At 44.3% G+C, this 27268-nt stretch overlaps 1 protein-coding gene and 1 non-coding gene across 2 annotated transcripts in view; one reads left to right on the top strand and one right to left on the bottom strand.

Moving 5' to 3' along the window:
- WWC1 (WW and C2 domain containing 1) overlaps nucleotides 1–27268 on the top strand; it is a gene marked incomplete at its 5' end in the record, with an annotated part of 151597 nt that overhangs the window by 7295 nt on the left and 117034 nt on the right. The gene's annotated exons all lie outside the window — the stretch shown is intronic.
- LOC144226037 (U6 spliceosomal RNA) lies at nucleotides 10912–11018 on the bottom strand. Its single transcript, XR_013333503.1, has one exon. It is a non-coding gene; the product is annotated as a U6 spliceosomal RNA (small nuclear RNA).

The raw sequence follows: 27268 nt of genomic DNA, 5'->3' as shown, positions 1-27268 counted from the left end.
GGGCCTGGTTCCGTGGCAGCCCAGCTGTCCTCATGATGTTTTCCTCCCCACCCAGCAGCCGTTACTTGTTTGATTGGTCACTGGGGCAGCCCTTAGGATCCACTGACTGGTACCTGACTTGGAAGGATAAAATATCAAGATACAGGCATCAAGTGGCTGCTAGGATGAGGTGACCTTGGGACAGCTTTCTGATCGTGCATCTGTTGTGGCTTTTCTTAGATAGTTAGAACTCGGAGCATTTCACTTTGTATTCCAGGAATTTCTTCCAAGTGCATGGTTTGTCTTTGTATTACTAATGAGAATAATAGCTGGCATTAACATTGGTGATAACGAGGATAGTAATAGTAATATTTAATCATCTTTACCTAGTAGCTGTCATGTGCCTACCACTGGTGCTCATTGTATATTTCTGGCATTTTGCAAATGGGGAAACTGAGGCTAAGAATAGTCAAGAGTTAAGCTCAAGGTCACACAGGTAGAAAGAGGCAGAGTTAGAATCTGAATCTAGGTCCATCTGATTTCAAAGCCTTACTCTTTGCACCACTGCACAATCAATAAATTTGAAGGGGGGGTGGAACAGAGGGAAAAAGGACCTTTCTAACTACAGAGAAGTCCACAGAAACACACCTATCAATGTCCTGTTCACTGTGGAGGAAAATGTATGCTTCCAGTCCAATGTTGGTCTGATGTTCCACGCTATTCCCAGCAAGTAGATAAGGTCTTCATAAAGATTTTCACAGGGCACCAAATCAAGTTCTGGCCCCGTCATCACACATAATAAGTGCCCTTGAACAAGTTTCTTCTCAGAGTAGGACTTATGTAACTTCCGGAGGATGAAATGACACCAAACAGGTCAAGTCTTAGCCCAGTGCTAAGTGCACATGAGGCTTCTAATGGGAGCTGTTACGAGGTAGGCTCATTTGCCCTCTGTGCATTGGTAGAGGAATAGGAACCATTGTTCCTTCCTTGCCAACTCAGGTGTCTTCCTGGTAAGCCAGGGCTCATCTGAGCCACATTGACATCAGAGCTTGCAAACCACCTTGGCAGCCCTCATTGTATAAATAAGTCAATAAATTCTTTTCCCCTGGTCTTATCGGAGACAAGCCCTTCTTTGGAATTTCTCGAGTGAAGTGACTCTTGCCAGTGAGCTGGCACTTGGGCTGTGTGTGAAGCAGGGGTAATGAATTGCAGTTGTCATGGCAGAACTAAAAAGGCTGATGCACAAACTGGAGCTATCTGGAATTCATTTGTAACTGCTTGATACCATGTCTCTTTGCTTGAGAAGTCCCCTCCCCTCTCCCCTCCACCCCCCGGACTGTTTGAGAACCTGCTGATTTTAGCATGGTGGTGCCAGAAGGGCATTCATTGGTATTTATCTCGTCCCACCCAGCCAGGGGTTGGCCATTCATTCAGCAGGTATTTATTGAGTGCCTACTAGGCTTCAGGCTTGGTTGCCAGTGCTGAGAATCAGAGCAAAGTCCCCGCTGCAGCAGGGTGTACCCTTGGGCGAGGGAGAAGGGCAAATAGTTGAACAGATAAGTTGCATTATAACAGGGGGCTTGGTGTTCTCTAGAATTCTTTTCCCTATCTTAGGAAGATGGAGGGACAGACCTGTCTGCTGCATCTGTTGACAGTTGTGCTGTGAATTTAGATCTGGAACTGGGAGACATTTGTGCCTTCAGCAGGGTGTTGCCAAGAGCCTGTTAGGATGAGCTGGGCACTGCGCTAAGAGCTGGGCATGCAAGGGCAAGACACAACAGTCAGTCTCCAGCTCATAATATTTACTACTAATTTTTCGTGAGAGAGTCATCAAGCTGGGCAAATGTAGTTGAAAACGTCAGGCTCTCTGAACCTTGGTTTCCTTTCTCCCCTGTTTCATCTGGACTCCTTTAATCATTCAAAAATATTTATTGAGGGCCTGTAAATGGGTAGGGTGTCTGTAACATGTCAGGCATTGTTCCAGCACTGGAAACTCAGCAGCGATTGGACCAACAGAAGTCCTGTCCTCATGGAGCTTACATTTTAGAGCAGAGGTTGTCAACTTGGGGAAGACTCAGAACGCCCTGGAGGGCTTATTAAACCCCACTCCCCAAGTCCCATCTCCACCCCCAATTTGAGTCAATGGGGCTGCTTTGGGGCCTGGAAATTTGCATTTCCAACAGGTACCCAGGTGATTCTGTGGGTCTGTCCTTTGCAGAACCACTGGCACTTGGTTAATTGAATCCTCACAGCAATCTGGGAGACAGTACCATATTATTTCTGTTTTATAGACAGGGAAGCTGAAGAACACTGGTGAGGTAACCTGGCCCTCCTTCTTATGCTAAGAGAGCTAACGGAAGTGGTTTCAGAAGCAAGCACTGTTCACCTGCATTGCTATGATCGCTCGGAGCACACCATTGTTCTAGGTCTTTTGCTAACCTGAATGAAGCCCAGTGGTGGCAAAATCTGGAAGGGTTTTCTCCTCCATTGTGAAATAAAGCCCAGGGAAGCAGGAAGTTTAAGGGGATTCCAGAAGCCAGAAGGACTTCTCTTCACATGAGATTGTATAGCATTTATGTATCCATACATAAATCAGAGAGAATCAGAAGACATCCACGTTGAGCTGCTCTGTGGAGAGAGAGTCACTGGGCTTCTTCAGCCTTGGGAACTTTTATGCCATCTGCTCCGTCCTGCACCTCTAGGGAGTGTAGGGGAGGTGTGTGGAAGAGGCAAGTCCCTCTTCTCATTGAATCCTCACAAACCCTCTAGGAAGGCATTGTCCCTGGTTGGTCCCCTTGACCACAATTTGTATTTTACATCTCATCCCTGTCATCTTGTCACAAGTTCTGTGACCTTGGTTAAGTTATGTAAACCCTACTGAGCCTCAATTTCTTCACTGGCAGAATGAGAATAAGTTAGAACATACTTCATAGGGTTGACCAAAACCAAATTAAAGGTGTCTTATTATATTCAAGTTCCACTCTCTGGATAGTTCTAAATGTAGCAATTAAGGCCTCCTCAGTACATTTTATAGCTTTATTGATCATTATATAGTTACTGCTCAATTCATATATTTAGAATACCAGGCATTTTGGACATAAACCATTTTCTTTTTGTTTCTCTGGAAAAACTGATCTTATTTAAGAGATTAACTCTTCCCAATAAGCAATGACTTTTGCTAGATGGGACAATTGAAAGGTATCTTAGGGGCACCTGGATGGCTAAGTTGGTTGGGCGTCTGACTTCGGCTCAGGTCATGATCTCACGGCTCGTGGGTTTGAGCCCCGCATCGGGCTTTTTGCTGGCAGCTAGCTCAGAGCCTGGAGCCTGTTTCAGATTCTGTATCTTCCTCTCTCTCTGACCCTCCCCTGCTCATGCTGTCTCTGTCTCTCTCTCAGAAATAAATAAAACATTAAAAAACATTTTTTAATAATAAAAAAAGAAAGGTATCTTAACAGCTGAGGGAGTTTCAAAACCAGTCTGAGTGCTTTATTTCCATTGCTGACATAAAACATTTGACAGCCTTCAGTGGAGACCTGGGTATTTTATTTTCCTCCTTACTGATCAGCCAGACAAGTTTTCAAAATGTGGTCCCAGACCAGCAAGCATACCAGCTTCTCCTAGGAACTTGTTAGAAACACAGATTCTCATATACACCTTTGCCCTACTGAATCAAAAGCTCTGGGAGTGGAGCCTTGTGACCTGTCTTTTAAGGGCCTTCTAGGTAACTCTGCCGCCCCTTCAAATTTGGGAACCACTGGCAGAATGACCTAAGAATGTTTGCAGGCAGAATGACCTAAGAATGCTAGAGGTCACAGGCAAAAATTGACTAGATTCGAAGAACCTTCTGAGCACAGGTAGGTGCAACCAATTGAAATGATCTTCATTGCCTTATGAACATTTTAGTATCATCCCCAATCTCATATTTGTCCAAGCTGGACCTTCACACTTCTTCCAGCAGGCCCCACCATTGCTCAACAGCTTTACTTCAAGGTTCAGTTTAGAAAGGCCTTCCCCATGTGCCTTTGCCTGGGCCCCATGGCACCTTACACTGTAGTAGAATAGCCTGACTACCTGCATGTTCTCCACCCGTGGTTATTAGGTAGCCCAGTGGCTGGCATGCTATAGGAGTGCACTGAGCCAGGAAATGAATGCTCCTCAGTGGGGAGTTTTAGATTCTGTTTCTGGCCCTTCTTCAGAGCAAAAAGTCACTTGCATTCCCTGAGCCCTAGTCTCCATTGCTCTACCACGGGGAGTAATAATCCTTGATCTCCTTTCCACAACAGAGAATAGGATTCTCAAGTTTGATTGGACTTACAAGAGGGGTGTGCTAAAAATGCCCATGTCTGAGATACCAGAGGGGCTGAGTCGATTAAGCATCCAGCTTTAGAGATTTGCTCAGGTCATGATGTCACAGGTTCATAAGTTTGAAACCTGTATCGGTCTCTGTGCTGACAGTGCAGAGCCTGCTTGGGATTCTCTCTCTGCCCCTCCACACACTCAAAATAAATAAATAAACCTAAAAAAATACCCACATCTGCCCACTCCCAGACATTCTGGTTTAATTGGACTAGGGTACAGCCCTGAATGTAGGATTTCTAGGGTAGAGCCAGATTGGAGAACCATGACTGTAGGTAAATATTGTCTTTCCTCATAAGCATTTGTAGAGTGTCAGTGAGATTACTTGAAAGTACCCTCTAAAAGGCTTTAAAGCTAAAGATTTATACAGTTCTACCTAGAAAAATTGAGATGACTTAGGAAATATTTAAAAAAAAATAGTTGTGGAAGGAAGGAAGTAGGTCTGTGGGGGATGTCAATCACCTTGCTGTTGAGCAGTTTCCCCTCTTCTGTACCTGTCTTGTGATTTCTTTCCTGGCATGTTAAGGATCAGAGAGATTTAGGTTCATCTTTACCTTAATATGAAAATCTTTAAATTCCCATTGCAGCAGTAATGCTTCCGAATAAATTGGTCTAAGCTACTGTGGAGCTGTAAGCCTGGGGGCTGGGCCTCCAGTGCATCTTCTGTCTGACCTCAGCAGAACCCAGTATGGATTTCATGCACACATCTGCGTCCTTGAGACTCCAAGAGAGTGGGGAGTGCAGACGTTGTCACCATATAGATCATAGCCTATGGGTAAGAACTAATAATAGCTAACATTTATTAAGACTTTAGATTATGCCAAGGTCTGGGCTGTGGGCTCTGAATGCATTTTCCAATTTAATTCTCATAGCAGCCCAATGAGGTGAGTACAGATACCGTCTCCATTCTGCTAATGGGGAAACTGAGGCTTAGAGAGTTGAAAATTTGGCCCAGGATTATAAACTACTAAGTGGCAGAATTGGGATTCAAAATTAGTCTGCCTGACGCCAAATGCACATTCTTCAGCATCCTGTAGGTCAGGCAGAGCTGTCAGGGAGAGCAGCATGGATTTAATCCTGGTAATTCAGAGCAGAGCACTTTCACTACGGTGATCCCTGCAGTGGCGACTTCTTTCAGTCGCTCAGGGTCTGTTTGGAGAGCCAGACTTTTGTGTTTGCTCTACTCCTGTTTTAGCAGATGTCCTCCTTCAATAATCAGGGTGAGTGAGCTGTTTTTTGGAGTACAGTAGGTTTTACAAAATCCCCCGGGGGTTCAATGCCCTTGACCAAATTCTTTGGTCCATGGTGGTGATCAGCATCTTTTCTTCACCTTCCTTACTGACTGTGTTTAATAGAGCTCCATCTCTTATTACTTTGGCACAAAAGACTTAGCAAGAATCAAGCTCCTCTTGGAACTTGGTGTCTGCACAGCATACGGGCTTGGTCTGCAACATTCTTGCTGGCCCAGCGGAACATGCTGTGGGATGCGTGTTTTGGGTTCTCTAGAAGTCATTTGGGTCATCTCAGGCCCAAAATGGCTCTAGCTGGGCATGAGTTACCTTCCACTCCTGTGGCACATTGGGTGGAATTGAAATAAAAGAATACCATTACCTTCATGTATTTGGCTTCTGCCGGGAGCTGGGCTAGGAAAGGGGTACAGCAGTGAACAAAGGCAGACCTTGCCCTTCATGGAACTTATAGAGAAATAATAAAAACATAATGTAATTACATAGTAGGAAAATGAAGAGGCTGCTGTGTTAGAAGATAGCAGTTCTGGGGCACCTTAGTGGCTCAGTTGATTAAGTGTCNCACCCTCCCTCCCTCTCCCCCACCCATGCTCTCTCTCATGCCTGCATGCATTCTCTCTCTCAAAATAAATAAATAAACTTAAAAAAATTTTTAAAGAAAATAACAGACCTTGTGAAGGACATCAGAGTTCAAGCCATAAAGTTGTAAAGTTCTGTAATTAGAAGCTAATTAGAAACACTAAATTTGCTTCTACCTTTAAATAAGGTACATCTATAATGATCGTCTGTCTCCCTCTTCAACCAGGTTTTCTTATTTCCAGTCAGTAGATTATGGCACTAACTATAATGGAAACAACAAACAGTTTCTTCTTAACTTTGGCCAAGGAGCTAAGTTTCCCCTGAGGCAGCATCGTCTATTGAATGCATACATCTGGGCCTTCTAAGAGTGGCTCAGATGCAGATTTCCAGGCCCAGCCACAGTCAACATAATCAGAATCTGTGGGTTATGCCCAACAAATAAGAGCCCTGGACCTGATGGCTTCCTTGGGGAATTCTACCAGACNTTGTGGGGATGAGCACTGGGTGTTATATGGAAACCAATTTGACAAATTATTTGTAAAAAAAATAAAAATAAAAATAAAAAAGTAAGCCTTGGGAAAAAAAAAAAAGAAAAGAATCTGTGGGTTATGTAGAACCCAGACTCCACATTTGTAAAAAGAACCCCTAAGTGATTTTGATGCTCTCTTAAGTTTGAGAACCACTGAACCCAACCAGGACTAGAATCCCTTTGACCTCTTCTGTAACCTGGCCTACTTCTTCGTCCTCATAACAAAGAAATCTCTTTCTTTTCCAGGTATCTGTCGATTGGTCACTAGTGTGCTCAGGTGTTCCCTCTCTAAGAATCAGTCTTCAGTCTGTATGCTCCTACCCATACCCCTCGTTCTGAAGAACATAGGAGTCCCATACCCACTGGCTACATAGCCTCTATTGATGCTCCAGCACTCCTCACCCTTTTCCTCCCATCCCATGTTCTGATCACAGTTCCAGAAAGGTCACAGGAGCCACACGGTGATGTCTTCCTTGACCTAACAATGTGGCTGATGCTTCTCCTTTACTGATGTCCTTCCTTTTTTTTCTTTAATATTATTTTTATTTATTTTGCTGAGATATGATTGACATATACATTTATACATTTAGTTTTCAGTGTACAACATAATGATCCAGTATTTGTATATATTGAAAAATGACCATCAAAAAAGTACAGTTAACATCCATTAATACATAGTTTTTTTTCTTTTGATGAGAACTTTTAATGTCTGCACTTAGCAATTTTCAAATACTCAATGCAGTATTGTTAACTGTAGTCACCATGCTGTATATTATATCTCCAGGACTTAATCATTTCATAACTGGAAGTTTGTACCTTTTGACCTCCTTCACTCATTTTGCCCACCACACCTCCTGCCTCTGGCAACCACCGATCTGTTCTCTATATCTGTGAGCTTGTTTTGTTTTGTTTTTCGATTCTATTTATGGAATCATATAGTATTTATCTTTCTCTGTCTTATTTCACTTAGCTTAATGCCCTCAAGGCCCATCCATGTTAACACAAGATTTCATCCTTCTTTATGGTGATAGTATTCCATTGTATATATACACCACATTTTCTTTACCCATTCATTCATCAGTTGTTTCCTTATCTTGGCTGTTGTAAATGTTGCTGCACTGAACATGGGGTGCAGATATCTTTATGAGTTAATGTTTTTATTTCCTTCAAATAAATACCCAGAGGTGGGATTGCTAGGTCACACAGTAGTTCTGTTTTTAATTCTTTTGAGAAACCCCCATACTCTTTCTCATAGTGACTGCACCAGCTTAAATTCCCACCAACAACACACAGGCATCTAGTGGTGGTGTTGACACTCCTCCTTTATTGGCAGTCACCCTTTTTTTTCTTTAAATGTTCATTTATTTTTGAGAGAGAGCACACGAGAATGTGTGTGAATGGGGGAAGGACAGGGAGAGAGGGGGCAGAGGATCCCAAGTGGGCTCTGCACTGACAGAAGAGATTCTGATATGGGGCTCAAACTCACGAACCATGAGACCATGACCTGAGCCAAAGTCAGATTCTTAACCAACTGAGCCACCCAGGCGCCCTGACAGGCACTCTGATGCAAGAAAGGGAAAGTGTTTTTTGGTCTTACCTACTGTTGCTCTTCCCTAGTAGTGTCCTGTGACTGACCCTAGGCTTTCTGTTACCTCCTCCACAGTGAGAGTTCAAATGCCCAATTCCAGTTTTCTGCTGGATATCATTTCTGGAAGTCCAGCCAAACACTATATGCAGTCAGTCTGCCACAGATCTAAACCTGAATCCAGCCATGGTCTCTTGCCTTTTCTGCCATTACTATGAGAAGGTACCACTCTGAAACATGCATCGTTCAAATTCTAAAGAACCTAAAGGTATACAAGAAAATGTAGGTACCCCTCTCCCGTGGTCCCCATCAATCCACTTCCCCCACCACACAAAGGCAACCCCTGTTTCCATCATCTGGACTCTTCCCCTCATCTAGCTGCCAATTCTGCTCCCTTTTCTTTTGTAGACTCTGACACTTCCTTCCTTTTCTGTTCATCCATACTGAAGCTTAGTTGAAAATAGAGATGAAATGAGAGGCCTCCCCATCTAGTCATCCTGTAGTCTGCTTTCAGATCAGTTATCTGCTTGCATAACCCAATGCTGACCACCCCTCTCCATACTCTTTTGGGGCCCCCTGAGTTTACTGAGGGACATCCTTTTGAGTTTGACAGTCAGAACCTCTCGAAGCTGGTCCCACTCCATTTTCTATGTCTCTCATTCTTTGCCTCACTTTCCTCATTAATAAGACAGTGGTGATAGTAATATTGACCTCATACTATTTTTAAAGATATTTTAAAAAGCTTTTTATCATGCATATTTTGGTATCTTAAATTTTGATATAATTTAAAATTTACAGGAAAGTGCAAAACTTTAAGAAATTTCCATACACCCTTTACCCATATTTACCAATTTTTACATTTTACCCAGTTACCTATGGTCTCTCATTTCTCCTACATGTGTATGAGTCTGTGTGCATCTATACACAAACACATAAAATTTAATATATAAAACCATTATATATATATATAAACCATTTAAGAGTAAGTTGGTTATTACTCTTAAGTTAGACATGTCTCTTTGCCACTAAATACTTCCGTGTTTAGTATGTTTTGTGTCTGAGTGTTTGTATATGTGTGTATAAGAAACAAAACATTCTCTTACCACACTTCCTACAATTTCAGTAAGTTTAAATAAAACTATCTAAAATACTTTGCACGGTGCCCGACAGCATTGTAGGTGCCAGTCATTGCTAGCTGTGGTTACCAAGCTGTCTTCATTGGTCCTCTGCTTACAGTCTGCCTGGGTTAGTGGCAGTGCCTAAACGCGTCCTACACTTTGCCATTCTCGCATTGTGGGCCTGTTTCCCAGGCCTGTATCCATGGAAGCCCCACCTCCCTCCCAGGCACAGGTGATGCTACCTGCCTCTTGAGGCCTTCCCTCTTCCCTCATCCATCATCTCCCTCCCTACTCCTGTCTGGAAGGGATCTTCTTTAAGTCCGGTCTATTCTAGTCAAAAGCAGGAAAAGCCCACACAAGATGGTTCTGGAAAAAAGAGGCTACTGTGAGCTTAGGTTTCGTAGGAATCTAAGGAAGGGAATAGCAGCCCCCATTGCTGGGCAGGTGGAGCTGCCTCTGCAGGCCATGAGAGGTTTCTGCTACCTCCTAAAATCTGCAAACAACAAATCTAAACTTTGTTCGTATATTCGCAAACCTTGTTTCGAATCAGTTCTGCCTCTAACTTGCTGTGTAACTTCAGGCAACCTACTTAATCTGAGTCTCAGTTTCCTGGTGTTCTACAAATAAGGCTAAATTTAAGCCAGGATTTTATTGAATGCTAACTGCTGCATTAAATGTTTTATATTTATTAGTTCAGCCAGCTGTCACACTGACTATCTCGGGGAGGTACTATAACTCCCCCATCCACAGAGGAGGAAGCGGAGTCATAGAGGGGCTAAGTAATTTGCCCAAGGTCACACAGAAAGGGACAAAGTTGGGGTTCAGTCTTGGGCTGTCTGGCTTCAGAGCTCTCGCTCTTAAATTTTCATCTACTTTGAAGGGTTATTGTGTGAATTGCAGCGTGGATTCTTCCATGTAAGGCACTTAACAGACAGCAAGGTTTAGACTAAATACTCAAAAATGTTAGCAGTTATGACATTCCCACAGCGTTAGATGACCCCTATCACCTTCATGGCCCCAGCCTGTCTCATAACCCTTCAGCCCAGCAACCAAATTTCAAATTCGTATGAGAAATGCTGATTCGGAAAAATCACAGAGCCAACCTTGACTTGGACTCAGCCCAGGTAGGAAACCGTGACAAGGGAAGGGTCAGGGATCCTGTGGTGCCAACCACAGCAGCTGCCTGCACAGGACAGGCTGTGGGCACTTAGCCATCCCCAGGTCATTCTTTCTCGGAATTTCTAGAGTAGATTGTTCTGATTCTACTGTGGCATTGAGTAAGACCTGGTGGTTACTGTATCTGAGCACATGCTCGACTCTGAGCCCTGCTTCTGGCCTCACTTCCGTGTGGCTAACTCCCACTCGCTTTGGGATCCCTGCCTTCTTGTTACGGGAAGTGTGGGCTGTGGACCAGCACATCAGCATTGCCTGGGACCTTGCTAAAAATGCAGAATCTCAGGCTCCACCCCTGGCCCACTGAATCAGAAACTGGTTTTTGCTGTTGTTTGTTTGTTTTTAAATATGGAATGCTACACGAATTTGTGTGTCATCCTTGTGGAGGGGCCATGCTAATCTTCTCTGTATCGTTCCAATTTTAGTTTATGTGCTGCTGAAGCGAGCAAAAGAAGCCACGTTTTAACAAGATCTTAGTAGTCCTTATGCATGTTCCTGTGTGAGTAGCACTGACCAGACCATTCAATACTACAAATTATTGCATAGCCTTGGTTTGTTTGTCTTAATTTTTTGTTTTTGTTCTATGGCTGACTATGCCTCATACTAAACCCCACGTTGCTCTAATATCAGTAAACAGTGGATTATTCCAGCCAGTTATAAACACTATCAGTGGAAAAGAGTTTCTCAGCCTGTTCACAGAGCTCCGCATGGGATGAGGGATTGAAGCTGGATGGGGTGTGAAGGTCAGTTGAAAGGGGATCACACCTGCTGAGAAAAGGCAGGTCCTGAGGCTGCAGTGTATTCAACAGCTGGGTCAAAGCAGATGCAGACTGTGTGGGAAGTCCCCAGGGTAGCAGAACGCTGCAGCGCTTGGGAACACAGGGCAGTGGGAAGGTGGGAAGCGTTGGGAGGCTAGTGCCTATGGCTCTAACACATAATGAGGAGGTTGCCCAGCAGGCACTTGGCAGAGATCACAAAGGCAGGGTTCCAGGCCTCAGAGAACAGTGGCAAGAGCAAGAAAAGGAGGTTTGGGGATCCCCCATAAGCTTCCCAGGCAGAGGCTTGAGCCAGCGAAATAAATGGTGGACTCCCTGGAACTAGCACTGAATAGGGCAAAAATATTGCTGTGTGTGTGGGTACTTGCAGAAACAATGGCTTCGGCCAAGGCTTAGGCTGGTTGAGCCAGAGCCCCCACATGCAATCCCTGCCCAAGCCAGGAGGAGCCTGAGTGGGTGTCACTGGGGTGTCAGAGGCCAGGCTCCTGGTCGGGGGTGACCCAGGACAGGAGGGGCAAGGAGCCAGCTGTGGGCCGCAGAGCAAGTCTGGAAGAGGTCTGTAGACTGCCTTGCCTTCCCTGGCATGAGGTTGGTGAGGAGGCGCGGCCAGATTCCAGAAGGCTTTCCCATCACTGCTTTCAGGGCCCCAGTTCACCTGCAGACAGCCTTTGGTGTAAGCACGGACCTTGCCCGGATGCATTCCTGAGATGATGCCCACTGTCATGCCGTGGAACACATCCCTGTGTGTGGGGCCCCTAATCCCTCCCTGGGTTCATTTCCAGTTTGTTTGATGTTGGTATGCCTGTCTGTGTAAAATGACTGAAGAAGAATCATTAATGAGCTGTCCAAAATCCCTTTGGGAACATTCCAGGAAAATAAACCAATATTCCATCAAAGCCACAAATGGCTTTTTTTTTTTTTTTTCCATTCCTTCAAAGCAGGGTTTCTCAGAGTGTGGTCCATAGACCTCCTGCCTTAGACTCCCCCAAGGAGCTCATAAAACAGATTCCTGGGCCCCCACCTGAAATCTGTCGAATCAGAATCTCAGTGGGGATTTCAGGAATGTGCATTTTAAATATACTACCCAGAGGATTCTCATATGCCTTAAACTTGAAACCCTCTCCTTCCCACCTCTATGAACAGTGTGTGTGCCCACCTGCTGATCCTCCCTCCCTGCACTGCTAAGTATAAAGGCCTCCTCTTATGGGAAGCCTGCCTTGTCCCAGCTTGGGTCAGGGCCCCTCTATGCACCCGTGTCACATGCATCCACCACGGAGTCATCGTTCTTTTCATGTCTGTGTTCTCCCAGGCCCAGCACAATGTCTTGCACATAATCGGTGCTAATAAATGAGTAGATACCCATGAAGGCATCTGAGAGGCAAAGGGAAAGGCAGGTGATGACTGCATGCCTTCTGATAAGAAGCTGCCACCTTCTGACTCCTCTCTTGATCATCCTGAGTTCCTAGGTCAAGTTTTGGAGCCACAGGGCAGCTTTGGACCCTGGAAGAGCCCACAGCTCTGATTGGCTGGGATACAGCCCACCTGTGTGGGGCTCAGGTGTGCCTAGTGGGAGCCCAGCTCTCTTGTCTGCCTGTCAAGGAGATTCTTGATGTAGAAGAAAAGACTCAAAGCCAGTTTGCCAGCCCCAGACTGACCCAACACCCAGGGCCACTAGCATGTGCAAGCCGCCTCCTCATCAGACAGGAATAGAGTTAAAGAATAGAGCTATTGGACCGTGGAACTCCCACGAGTGCTTTACCCCAGAGTTTCTCAGCATTTGCTACCCTGATTTTCTGTGTAAGGCTCTGAGTTGCTGTTTGCCAAGCCAGTAACTGTTGAACCCAATGGAAATCACACAGAGAGAAGCACTGGACAGGCTGTCTCAATCTTGTCCATGAAGGGAGAGCCAGATGCCTGTGATCTAAGAACACTGCCCGTCACTTCTCTCGAAAAACAAGGTGCAGGTCCTTATTCTTCCCTTGAGCACCACAAAACCTGCTTTGCAAGTCCAGGGTCCCTTTTCTGATCTTGCTTGCTTATCTGTGTGTGTTTGGTGGGGTGGGGTGGGAGGGAATTTTGAGGGCCAGCAACTTCTTCAGGGTTAGCTCAGACTGCTATGACCACAGGGGACCTCTTGATGCCTGAAGTCAGAGTAAGGGCAGCCTGCTCTCAATCCAAGTAGGATCAGAGTCTTCCTTGGTCCTTTGAAAAGTCAGGATTGGCTGAATTCTAGGGGCTCGCAGAGCAGCTGGGGGTTCAATGTGCCGTAGGCCCTCAGCAAATGCTTCTTAAGTTGATTCAATGAAAGGGGAGCATCCAGTTCTAGTTAATGTGGGCTGTGTCCAAATCCTCTGGACGTTTGCTGTAATTTATTATAAGATTGTAGGTAATTACTGAGTTTCTTTTGTGTTTTTTTCATAAGGGTATTATTTCTCAGTCTACTCCCTTTCTCTTCTCATCTCCCTAAATGACACTTGATTTGCTTCTAGGAGGAAGACAGTGCTGCACTATCATTTGGTCAAGATTTTATATTCAAAAATCTTGTTAGATGCTGTGGAAACTTCCTTGAGGTTGTGACAGCTGCTAGGTACTGAGGAATTTTATAAGCATTTACTGTTCCACTTGTCCTCGCCTTCCAAATGAAGCAGCTGAGGCCCAGAGAGGTTAGGGAATTTATCAGGATCACACAGCAAGTTGGCAAGAGGGTAGGGTTTCCATCCAGGGCTCAGTGCTTGTCACTGCCACTTTGTCTTCTGGAGGCCGTTGGCTCACATTGATGTAACATTGCTGTAACACTTGCTGAGTTCTCTACCACTTCTCAGAGGGTTTTGTGTATGTGTCCTGATTTGAGAATTAGTTAAGCTCTTGCACTCTCCAGGGTGCAACGGCTGGAATCCAGGCGCTGGAGGAAGTTCCTGCGTCCTTCCTAGAGTCCACAGGCAGCCAGATCCCACAGACCCTGTTCTGTAGGGCAGTGAGGACAGGAGGTGCTGCCCAGTGGTTGGTGAGCAGCATGGCTAGGGGTGTGTGGAGGAGGTGAGGTTTTGATGGCCCAGGGGACACATGCTCCCTGTCAGCTCCCAGGCACTGTACGCAGCTCCCCCATCCCCCAGCCTCCTCTTCTATTTCCTTCTCTGGCCCCTGGCCTCTTAGAATCTGTAGCTATTTGGAAAAGTGAACATAGAGGCCTGTTCTCCAGTATTCCTAATATCCTCACATACCGGGGAGAGAGAGAGAGACAGAGAAGCAGGATTGTGTGGGAAGGAGAGGCAAGTGTATGGGAACAGTTTACAGTTTAGATACAGTTGCTAATGACTCCCGGAATTTGTCTCCCAAATGTCCTGCTTGCATGCAGGGATGCTGCCTGCCTCGGTGAGGGGCCACATCACACTGAATGATGTGTTATCAATATAGTACAATAGCCCTCCAATGTCACGAAGATCATGGGTCAGGAGGACACAGCCATGAGGAGATGGAGGGGCCTTTATACACAGCATGAGCCAGCTTTTATTGTATAACCCCTGGGCCTACTGGCCCTTTGTTCTGTTTTCTTTGACAAAGGATTTTTTTTTTTAACTTTCTGATTAGAAATCAGTAGTTTAAGCCTGCTAATCACCTCTTCTGGCTTGGCATGCGGACCAGGGAAAGGCCATAGCACTTAATCTGTTTGCAAAGGCTCTCTCAGTTCCAGAAGCTTAGAAATGTAGTCATTCCCTCCACGCTTAAAAAAAAATTCAGGATACTTCCTACTGCAATTATAATAATAAACATTCTGAGGTGTATTACAAGGATACTTTTTTTTTTTTAACGTTTATTTTGAGAGAGAAGGAGAGGGTGCGTGAGAGCTGGGGAGGTGCAGAGAAGGGGGAGAATCCCGAGCGGGCTCCACAATGTTAGCATGGAGCCCAGTGTGGGGCTTGAATCCACAAACAGTGAGATCATGACTTGAGCTGAAATCAAGAGTCAGGTGAACGTACTGAGCCACCCAAATGCCCCTAAGTTAATTGTTTAAAAAGTAAACTTGAAAAGGTATCCTTGGGGTGCCTGGGTGGCTCAGTCAGTTGGGCATCTGACTCGGTGTTGTTTCAGGTTCTGATCCCAGGGTAATGGAACTGAGCCCTGAGTCAGGCTCTGTGCTGAGAATGGAGCCTGCTTAAGATTCTCTCTCTCCCTCTTCCCTCTCTCGGCCTGCTCATGCATTTGCGCATTCTCCCTCTCTTTCTCTAAAATAAAAAAACCAAAAGCACATAAATTTATTTTTGATTGGGTAAGATAAAAAATTTACGAGTTTAACCACGTGAAGTGTCCAGTTCAAAGGGATTTAGCACACTCACAGTGCTGTGCAACCATCACTGCTCTTTTCATCTTGTAAAACAAACTCTCTACCCACTAAATTCGTAAGTCCTTATTCACCTCTCCCCCAGCCCCTGACAAACACCATTCTGCTTTCTGTTTCTATCAATTTGAATGCTCTGGGTACCTCATATGAATGGAATAATAGAGTGTTTGTCTTTTTGTGATTGACTCATTTTTCTTAGCATAATGCCCTCCAGGTTCATTCATGTTGTAGCATGTGTCAGAATTTCCTTCCTTTTTAAGGCTGAATAATATTCCATTGTATGTGTATATTCTGTATTTATTGATTTATCCATTTGTGGACACATGGGTTGCTTCTACTTTTTGATTACAATGAATGATGCCTCTATAAACGAGGGTGTACAGATATCTGTCCCTGTCCTTGCCTTAAATCTTTTGGATATATTCCCAGAAGTGGTATTTCTGGGTCATATGGTAATTCTACTTTTAACTTTTTGAGGAACCTGGGGCGCCTGGGTGGCTCAGTTGGTTAAGTGTCTGATTTCGGCTCCAGACATGATCTCATGGTTCATGATCTCACGGTTCGAGCCCTGCGTTGGGCTCTGTGCTGACAGCTAGCTCAGAGCCTGGAGCCTGCTTCAGATTCTGTATCTCCCTCTTTCTCTGACCCTCCCCTACTCACACTGTCTCTCTCTCTCAGAAATAAATAAAACGTTAGAAAAAAATTTAAAAAGTTTTTTTTGAGGAACCATTACACTCTTTTCCACAGTGGCTGTGCCATTTTACATTCACACCAGCAGTGCATAAGGCTTTCAGTTTCCCCACAACCTCACCAACACACTTGTCATTTCCTGGGTTTTTTTATAGTAGCCATCTGAATGGGTGTGAGATGGTATCTCATGGTTTTCATTTGCATTTACCTAATGATTAGCGGTGTTGAGCATCTATACAGATACTTCTTAAGTTTATTTATTTTGAGAGAGAGAGAATGAGCTGGGGAGGGGCAGAGAGAGAGGGAGACAGAATCTGAAGCAGGCTCTGTGCTGACAGCACAGAGTCCGACGCGGAGCTTGAACTCACAAACTGTGAGATCATGACCTGAGCCAAAGTTGGACGCTTAACTGACAGCCACCCAGGTGACCCTACACAGATACTTTTTAAAAAACCAACTCCTCATGTTCTTTCAAATATAGAGAGGCAGTAAAATGTATGTTCAAGGAGCTGAATCTTAAAAGCCAAACTGCCTGGGTTTAATGCTGATTCCAGTCCTTACTGACTTTGTCACCTGGGTCAGCTGCAAGACCTCACTGTGTTTCTCATCTGTAAAATGGGATAATATGTAAACTGATATTATAGGGTGACTGGGAGGATTCAAGTAATTAATTCATACAGATAAGCCCCATTGAACACTTGAAATCTTCTTTCGCTTTTTTTATAACAGCAGGGCGTCATTACTGTCTGTGAACAGAGGATAATCGGCTGCCTTTGCCCAGCCAGAGGTGGTTTTCTTCTCTGCCTACTTTTTTTCAAGTGGGGTCGTTTCGGTGAGATGGTAGCTGGAATCTGGTGGTTTTCACACCCCAAAGGTGGGCAGAGGGGGAAAAAGAACAGTGGCAGCCTTCAATATCCATCCTGAAACTTGGCAGAAACTGCGTTTGAGAGTGACTGTTTGCAGAGCGGGCAACAGGGAAATGGGATGAGGCCAGGCAGTCTCGTGGAAGGGCACTGCTCTGGTCCCTCAGCCAGGAACTTTGACAGCCATTAATGGTCTGGATGAGGAATGACTCTGAACGCCTTAAAGGAAGACAGTGAGCTAAGGGCTGGTGTTGCTACCTCTGTTACCATAGGACACCGCATCCCAAGGGCGTGGATAACTGTCCTCAGGCCTGTGTTGCCCGAGTCCCCTGTGTGTCAGCATTTGGGCCTCCATATAGTGCCGTATGTGTAGAACACCAGCTTTTGTCCCAGAGAGTTCAGGGTTTCCCTGTCCCTGGGATAGATTCCAGGCGTGTCAGGAGGACCCCAGGGTTACAGCTTTCCCTTTGCTTCCCAGAGCACACCTCTGACTTGGTCCCCCCAGGTGAGGATGTCATGGGAAAGTCATCCTCATTTCTGATCCTTTCCCAGAGCCTAACCCAATTTCCTTAGCCAGGCAGGAGGAGAAAACACACTGAAGGAAGGGAGAACTTCCCTTCTCTTGCCTTCACCTGGTTAATGGTCTTTCCAAGCCCAGCTTGAAACATCATTTACTCAAGAAATCACTCCCTGATTCCCCAGATAGGGCCAGGTTCAGTGCTTACGTTCCCTCACAGAGCAGTATTCTTTTCCTTTAAATCATTTGTTACAGGCACCTGAGTGACTCAGTTGGTTAAGTGGCTGACTTCTTCGGCTTAGGTCATGATCTCACAGTTTGTGGGTTCAAGCCCAGGGTCAGGCTTTGTGCTGAAAGCTCGAGCTGTCATTTAATTTAATTAAAATATAAAAATTTTTAGTCAGTTGTTTAATGATAATTAATTAGACCTCCTGTTATTTGCTTATTTTTAATTTTTTAATGTTTATTTATTTTTGGAAAAAGGGAGACAGAGTGTGAGTAGGGGAAGGGCAGAGAGATGGGGAGACACAGAATCTGAAGCAGGCTCCAGGCTCCGAGCTGTCAGCACAGAGTCCAGTGTGGGGCTTGAACCCGTCAACTATAAGACCCTGACCTGAGGTGAAGTTGGATGCTTAACTGACTGAGCCAGTCAGGTGCCCCAACCTCACGTTATTTCTGTTTAATGTCCATCTAGGACTTTTCTAGATAGCCATTCTCAAAGTGTGGTTCCTGAGATTCTCTCAAGGGTCTGCAAAGTCAAAACTTCATAATAATACTTAGAAGTTATTTGTCTTTTTAACTTTCTATCACAAGAGGACAGTGGAGTTTTCCAGAGGCTACATGCTGTGTGATTTTGCAACACCCTGATGCAAAAGCAGCTCTTAGCATTTAGCTGTCTTCGGTTCAGCTGTACATTAAAGAGTTTTGCAAAAATATAAAGTAATACCACTCTTCTCACTAATTTTTTTGGAGGAGACTTAGAAAACTTTTAATTATAAAAACATTTAAATTATACATTTATATATTAAAAACAATTATAAAAATGTTTATGTTAACATGTGATGGGATTACTATTGTTATTTTCAAAGAAATTAATAAATTCACATTTTCTCTGGTTTCTAATATGGTAAATATTGATAAATAAAACCCACATGAACAAAAATTCTTTTGAGTCCTCAAGTTTAAAGACAGTGAAGGGGTCCTCAGACTAGATAGTTTGAGGACTATTACCCTAGACAAGAGTCAGCAACCTCTTTCTGTAAAGAACTAGATAGTAAATATTTTAGGCTTTGTGGACCATACCGTCTGTCTTACTTACTCAACTTTATAGCACAAGGGCAGTCATAGATATAAACAAATATTGGCTGTGTCCCATTGAACACTTTACTTACAGAACAGGCAATGCATGAGTTTGACCTGCAGGCCCTAATTTGCTATCTCCTGCTCTAGACTGTAAGCTCTGACAGGTCAGGAACCATATCAAACTTGTAAATTACTTTATCCCCAGCACCTAGAGCTTGCTTTACTTAGGAGATATTTAGTGCTTTTAACAGACAGTGTTTACTGCTGGCAGTACAAGTCAGAAATAACAATGGGTTACCTTCAAGATAGTACCTTACTTCTTTATCACATTAAAAAAAAAAAAAAAAAAAGACAGGCCCGTTAGGATTGGAGTGATGGTTTTACATTGTCATGAGGGACTCAGGTCCTTATGCTTTTCTGTTCCACCATTCTTAACAAGTGACTTCCATCATTAAACTCATCTCATAGTTCAACAAAGCTTAAAAAGCTGCAAGAGAATAAAGCTGATCTGCCAATAAATTAACTGCCAATCACAATAAAACATTTTTAAAGAAAGAAGACAAAATCCAGATCTCAGCAGCTCAGTACTCACCATGTCCAGCATAAGATAGAAGAGATACTTAGGCATAAAAAGATGCTAGAGACAGACCCAGAGATGGCAGAGATGACAGAATTAGCAACAAATGACCTTAAAGTATTATGTTTAAGAATTCAAAGGAAGATAAACCAGTAGAGAAATGGAACCAAGTAAAAATTCTAGATGAAAACTACAGTATCCGAAATGAGAAATCCACTAGATGGAGTAGCCTGGAGTAGCCTAAGAGTAGCCTGGATGTTGTAGGAAAAAGGAACACTGAATGAGAAGTCAGGGCAATAGAAACTCTCCACACAGGCACAGAGAGAAGAAAAGCTGGGGGGTGGGGGAAAGGTGAGAACCTCAGTGATCTGTGGGACATTAGGCAGTCTAACAAATGTGTGTTTGGATTTTTTTTTGTAATTTTTTAAATGTTTATTTATTTTTGAGAGAGAGAGTATGAGCGGGGGAGGGACAGAGAGAGAGAGAGGGAGACACAGAATCCAAAGCATGCTCCAGGCTCTGAGTTGTGAGCAGAGAGCCTGATGCGGGGCTCGGGCCCGCAAACCATGAGATCATAACCTGAGCTGAAGTCAGATGCTTAACCAGCTGAGCCACCCAGGTGCCCCTGTATTCTTGAAAAGAGAGAGAGAGACAGAAATTGAGGAAGAAAATCTATTTGAAGATAAAATGGCTGAAAAGTTCCAAAGTTGATGAAAAACATCAACCTATAGACCCAAGAAGTTCAGCAAACCCCACGCAGGAGAATCATGTGGAAAATCCCATCCAGACACATCATAATCAAGCTGCTGAAACCTAAAGATGAAAGAGAAAACCCTTAAAATCAAGCAGTGAATAAATACCTACTACAATGCAGGAAAACAATGAGCACCCTTTACTGTCTTCTCATCAGAAACAAAGCCCCAAAATAATTGAATTATATATCTGCAGTGCTAAGCTTAAAGCTGGGGAGGGGTTAGGTGGAAGAGCATCAGTCCACAATTCTCTGACAAAAAAAAAAAATTCTAAAAATGAGAGTAAAATCAAGATATTTTCAGATAAAAGCTGAGAAAGATTGTTACCAGCAGACTTACACAAAAAGAAATGTCAAAAGAAATTCTTCAGACTGAAAGAAAATCTTATCAAATGGACACTTGGAACTCCATGAGAAATTAAGGGACCCAGAAATATAAAAGACTTTCGAAACTTTTCATAATTTCTTTAAATGCTAATTGTTTAAGCCAAACATAAATAGTATATTTTGGATGATGTCTTTAAAGTAGGAAAAAGGAATCAAACAGAAGAGACAAATGGAAAACAACTGGCAAGTTCCTAGACTTGAATCCAGCTGTATTAATAATTTATTAAAAGTAAATGGATTAAACACTCCAGTTAAAAGGCGGGTACTGTCAGTTTGGAGGAGAAAAAAAACGACTCAAGTTTATAAGCTGCCTATGATAGATTTACTTTCAATGTAAATAGACAGCTGGGCTAAAAGTAAGAGGATAAGAAACGATGGGTAATAAAAAGGATAAGGAAATACTAATCAAAAGAACTCTGGAATGGCTATTAAACAAAATAGAGAGTATACCAAAACAGGAGTATTACCAGATACTGAGACAGAGCTTTTGTAATAATGGGTCAGTTCATCAAAAAGACATAGTAATCCTGAATGTGTACATACCTAATAGCTGAGTTCAAAATACCTGAATAAGTGATTGGATCCAGTAGAGCAAGTTTTCCAGCTTTTTGCAAAGGGAGGGATTGATGGAGGCATTTCATCATTCTAGGCCTGATCTTCTTTGAGTCAGTGATGAGGACAGAAGTGGGCAGAAATAAATTGAACTCCATGGCCTCATTCTATGCTCACTGTTGTGACCATCTGTGCCCATCCTGTGCTCTCTGATAGCAGCCCTTACAGATAGTTCCCACGGGGCACTTCACCTTCTCTTGACATAAAGCATTTTCTAGAACCTGCCAGCCTCACATGGAATGCCAGCCCGGACTTGGGGCTGTGTGGTTCCTGAGGCTGGAGAGGGCTGGGGTCTTGGAGTGATGGATGTGGTCAGTGTTGGTCACTGGGAAGTCCAGGTGTTCCAAGACAGAGGATACGGTAGCAGTGTCCATCCTGACTGAATGGCTGACTCCTGCCATTCAGATACTAAACGAGTCTGAGTCAGCATCAGATGGGACAGGGGAAAGGGGTTAAGGTAATTTTTTTTTCTAATAGTTTATTGTCAAATTAGTTTCCACATAACACTCAGTGCTCATCCCCACAAGTGTCCTCCTCCATGCCCATCCCCCCCTCCCCCCACATCCATCAGTCCTCAGTTTTTGTCAGCATTCAAGAGTCTCTCATGGTTTGATTCTCTCCCTTTCCCCCACCATTTCCCCCCTTTTTCTCCCCCTTGTTCCTCCGTCAAGTTCCTCCTAATCCTCCTATACGTGCAAACATATGGTATTTGTCCTTCTCTGCCTGACTTATTTCGCTCAGCATAAAACCCTCAAGGTCCATCCATGTTGCTACACATGGCCAGATTTCATTGTTTCTCATTGCCATGTAGTATTCCATGGTATAGATAAACCGCATCTTCTTGATCCATTCGTCCATTGATGGACACTTAGGCTCTTTCCATGTTTTAGGGTTAAGGTAATTTTTAAGTAATAATGAAAAGTTGCCTGGAAGAGAGGGAGGAGGTTCTCAGATGGGGTGTGCCTGTTTGGCAAAGAGCTGCATTGTTTTTAGGCTGTCCCATTTACTGACAGTCCAACGATGATTCCTTTCTTCCTTTTTTTTTTCCTTCTTTCCTTTTATTCCCCCAAGCTTTTTAAAAATTCTGGTAAAATCCACACAACAAAATTTGTGATCTTAAGCTTTTGTAAGTTATGTCCAGTTCTGTAGTATTAAGCACATCCACATTGCTATGCAACTATCATTACCATCCATATCCTGAATTCTTTTCATCTTGCAAAACCAAAACTCTGTACCCATTAAATTCTAACTCCTCATTCACCTCTCCCTCGGCCCCTGGCTACCACCATTTTACTTTCTATGAATTTGACTACTTCAGCTATTTCACGTAAGTGGAATAATACAGTATTTGTGTTTCAGGTAGAGTCATGTCCTAGCATAATGTAAGGTTCATCCATGTTGTAACATGTGTCAATTTCCTTCTTTTTAAAGGCTGAATAATATTCCATTGTATGTACATACTACCTGTTGTTTTTCCATTCATCCGTTGATGGAGGCTGGGGTTGCTTCCACCTTTTTGGCTATTGTGAATAATACTCCAGTGAACGTGAAGGAATAGCAATGATTTTGTTTTGTTTAAAGGTAATGAGGTGAATGTGGGCACAGAAGTTAGTGGTTCAGGACCCTGCCATGGCAGCCTTATTTCATACTTGAGACCTAGAACAAAAATGAGCATCTGGGAGAGTTTATCCTGATAAATCTACTTTTTGGAGGGGACAGAGCTGTTGAGATTGTTAAGTAGCTGAGGTCTTTTAGAGCCTGACCCACCCCGTTGGCAGTCCTTGGCCCTTTGTGGTCCCCATGTCTGAGTTCAGGTGACAGTTGTGGCACTGGCTATTGTAATTGTCTCTGACTAACAGAGTGGCAAGACTCTAAGATAATTTCCCAGCAACTCATGTTGCAGCTCCTTATTGGAATTTTCTTCCATAGGGCTTTCCAGAGCAAATCGCTCTTCTCGTAAACTTGTCGTGGTTTTCCAGTGCCCGTAGAAACCCCCAAAATTTCTGAACATGATTCAGGGCCCCACTGGCCTTCCTAATTCCTTCCCCCTATCCTTCCCTCTGTTCCTTCATTTATCTATTGGTTCATTTGTTCAGCCTGTGTCCTACATTTTTGTATTTGTTTCTGACATGTGTGCCTGATATTGACTCATTCAAATGGTGTGTTAAAGATTAAACATGTTTTACTTTCTGGGGTCTTGTGAGCTCTTCACTGACAACCTTGTGAGGTAAATCCTTTCAGACCCAATTGACAAATTGGAAACTGAAGCTTTAGAAGTGCAGAGAAATGGATTTGTACTTGGTCCTTGGATCAAATTCAGAATCAGAGCCAGGGTGTTCCTCAGAGCGAGGCTGTGGCTTAGTGAGACCCTAGGAAGCTGGAGGCAGCAAGAATAAATGCTCAGGGGCTCTGGATGTGTGTGTCTCTCTCTCCAAGTAAAGATGAGGCCTTGCGGGGGCTGAATTTGAAGAGCCATGAAAAGCCAGTGCTTGTAGATGTTCACCTAACAAAAGCCCAAGTGTAAAATGATGTAGTGTAACAAAAAGTTGGCTGCTTTCCCAACTCTGGAAGGATATATAATGATAATATAAGCTCATTTTGGAAGGAGCATGCTTGCTTTCTTCTTCTTTTTTTTTTTAATGTAGGCTTCATGCCCAGTGTGGAGCCTAATGTGGGGCTTGAACTCACGGCCGTGAGATCAAGACCTCTGCTGAGATCAAGAGTCAGACGCTTACGGACTGAGCCACCCAGGTGCCCCCATGCTTCTTTCTTTACAGGGAACCGAGGAGCAAGGAAGAAGCTTTACCAAAACACATTGCATTCATGCTGATAAAATTCTGAATACTTGGCTGGATCAGCCAGGAAGTTGGAGCAAGTAGGTGTACGTGGACTCCTTCTTCCAATGTGCCACCCACTAAAATGCTGAGGCTAAGGACAGAAGTGGGATGAGGAACACTTGCAGAGGGCTAAATGACTTGCTCAAGGTCACTCGGTTAAGAAAAGCTGAGCTGGGCCTCCCACAGTGGAGGAGTCCAAGTTCACTGCTGCTTCAAACGTATCATGCAGCAGCTTTTAACACACATCTTCCATTTGAAGGCTGTGTAATACAACGGAAAATGGGCTTAGGCATCATTTGCAACCTTGGCCAAGTTAGCTAGTCTTAATGATCTCATCTGCACAGTGTGGATATGAACACTTGTCCCCTGGGCTGCAGTGCAGACTAGTGAGCTAATTAGGCAGCTGACAGGTGCCTAAGACAAAGTCAGTTATTATTAATGGTGCTATTTCATGGTGAGTCCTTGCTTCATCCATTCTTCCTTCACTTGGAGGTGCACACAGCCACTGCCTAGGACTTGCCCCATGTGCTCAGGAATCTTGGTTGATTATACATTAGGTGCTGTTACTAAAGGAATAGAAGGTTCTGATTGGATGCAGGTATACAACTGCTGTCATCCTTCCTTTCCTGACTATCACATTTCCATAGGCATATGCCAGCAATCCTGGGGTAGGTATGGAGAATTTTTTTATTTCTTTTTCCCCCAAAGGTATCTGCATGACCTCAGTGTCTGGTGACTCTGGTTGCTGGAGCACCTGGTACTTACTCGGTCAGCTTAACCAACATCTATCCTGGCCTGGCTGTGCCCCGTCCCTCTCCCACCTCCAATAAAACAGACATGCCTCACTGAGAAAATCAGCTTTGTCCAGAGTGACCAGGTGGGCCTCAGGCTCTTTCCCGCCTATAAAGTTGGCCTTGCCCTTTGGCTCCCCTTCTATAGGGTACCCTTTTCTACCCCCTTGGTAATATCTCAGTCAGGAAGAAAGTTCTACTCTAGATTTCCAGGAAGCCACTGGATTACATTATTGACTGATAACCTCATTTACCCTGGAGCAGAGAGACCTGTAGTTTTGAGTTATACTTAAGACTTAACGTATGCTGGCGTCAAGGTCCAAGTGAAAAATTGAAAAGGCCTGGTTACCTCCAAACCCAAGTCAGACATCACTTAGAAGGCTTTGAGATTTCTTATTTTATATATTTTAAAAGGGCTTCTTCTTCTTTTGAGACAGAACTTCAAAGGATTCATTCCAGGCCACACTTCCTTTTGGTAAATCTTAACCAGTGTAAATGTTTACTTTTGTGTTGTAAATCCTAGGAGGCAGAGGGAGGAGGAATTTCAGAAGCAGGTGTTCTGCCAGCAAAAGTTAAAACTTAATCTGCTGTTTTGGGTATTTTGGGGAAAGGGGTAGCTGGGGAGGGGAGCATTTATAATTAACGAGCCATGCTAATGAGTCCGGAATTAGTCGACTGCCTTTTTGTCACTTTGTATGAATTCCTGGACCCTGGACCCATTGCCCACCAGAAAAGAGGAAAGCTTCGAAGACGTGTCTTGCTTCCACCATTTTGAGTGGCCAGTGAAAGCAAACGGGAGCAACAGGACCAAACAGTAATTAAAAGGGTAGAAAGATTGGGGGGCCTGAGTGGCTCAGTCGGTTGAGCATCCGACTCTTGATTTCTGCTCAGGTCATGATCTCATGGTTCATGAGTTCAAGCCCCACATCGGCTCCGTGCTCACAGTGCCCAGCCTGCTAGAGACTCTCTCTCTCTCTCTCCCCCTCCCCCGCTTGTGCCCTCTCTCTTTCTGCCCCTCCTCTGCATGTGCCCTCTCTTTCTCTCTCTCAAGATAAATAAACTTTTTAGAAAAAAGGGTAGAAAGATAAAGGGGAAAGTAAAATAATGTAAAGCAGTATTTATTAAAAACTGTGGGTTTGTTTAAAAATGTAAGCTCCTCACTTGATTACCAGAAGAAGTCTCCACTCCCCTGCCACCCCCTCACCGCATCCACAGACATAGTACATTGAATAGGAGGGTCTTGGGGATTGGCCTGGGACCTGCACTCACCAAGAAAAAGACCTCTGAGTTTCAGTTTGCTGCTTAAGAAACACCCCCTTGGAAGAACGCTTTGGAAAACTGGGGCATTCTGTGGAGGGAGGCCACTTATGTGCTGTGTAACTTGAGCAAAAGCATTCACCTTTTCTAAGACTCAGTTTTCCTGTCAATAAAATGGAGCTAACAATTGGCACCTTCAGAATTATGAGGATTAATTGGGATTATATGTGCTCAGCATAGAGTTCACTAACCAGTATTGTTACCCCTACCCCTATAGAGCCCGCCGTATGTGTATGGAATATGCTGGAGGGGGATGATTTGGTGGGAAGGGATCCTGGGATAATGAAACTAAGGCCTCCCTCCACCTCCAAAGGCTCTCATTCTATGAGGCCCCCTTTTCCTTTCTCTTTCCTCTGTTCACGTAGAAGGAAGTGGGGCTGGCAGGGCAGGAGAAGGGGACATTGAGCAGAGAGCTGGATGCAGTGAGAGTTTCTAGGGCTGTAGGCAGACAGTGGCCTGGTATAGGGGCTACAGGGCTCTGCAGATTAGGAAGAGGAAGAAGGGGAAAGAGCTGACCCTCTTCACCATCCTTACCCCTAAAGCTGCTGAGGGTTCTGGTACATCCAGGATCCTCCACAACCTACCCCTTCCTGCCTCCCAGAGCCCCAAACTGACCTCAAGACAGTCACTTGTGGGTGAGTCACACAGCCAGGTTTGGGATCACTAGAGCACCCCCTCCCACACAGGGGGATCACCAGAGCACCCCCTCCCACACAGAGGGATTACCAGAGCACCCCCTCCCACACAGGGGGATCACCAGAGCACCCCTCCCACACGGGGGGATCACCAGAGTACCAACTTCCACAGAGGGGGTTATCACCAGAATACCGCCTCCTACATGGCGGGTGGGGAGGGGGGTGGAATCACCAGAGTACCCCCTTCCACACAGGGGTTGGTGTTTCAGACTGCAGCTTTGCCACTTCCTCAGGTAGATTTGGGT

The sequence above is a fragment of the Crocuta crocuta genome, unplaced genomic scaffold (genome assembly GCF_008692635.1).
Source record: "Crocuta crocuta isolate KB4526 unplaced genomic scaffold, BGI_CrCroc_1.0 scaffold131, whole genome shotgun sequence".
Taxonomy (NCBI): domain Eukaryota; kingdom Metazoa; phylum Chordata; class Mammalia; order Carnivora; family Hyaenidae; genus Crocuta; species Crocuta crocuta.
The sequence above is the reverse complement of the archived record's forward strand: the minus strand, read 5'-3'. Positions and strand labels throughout refer to the sequence as shown.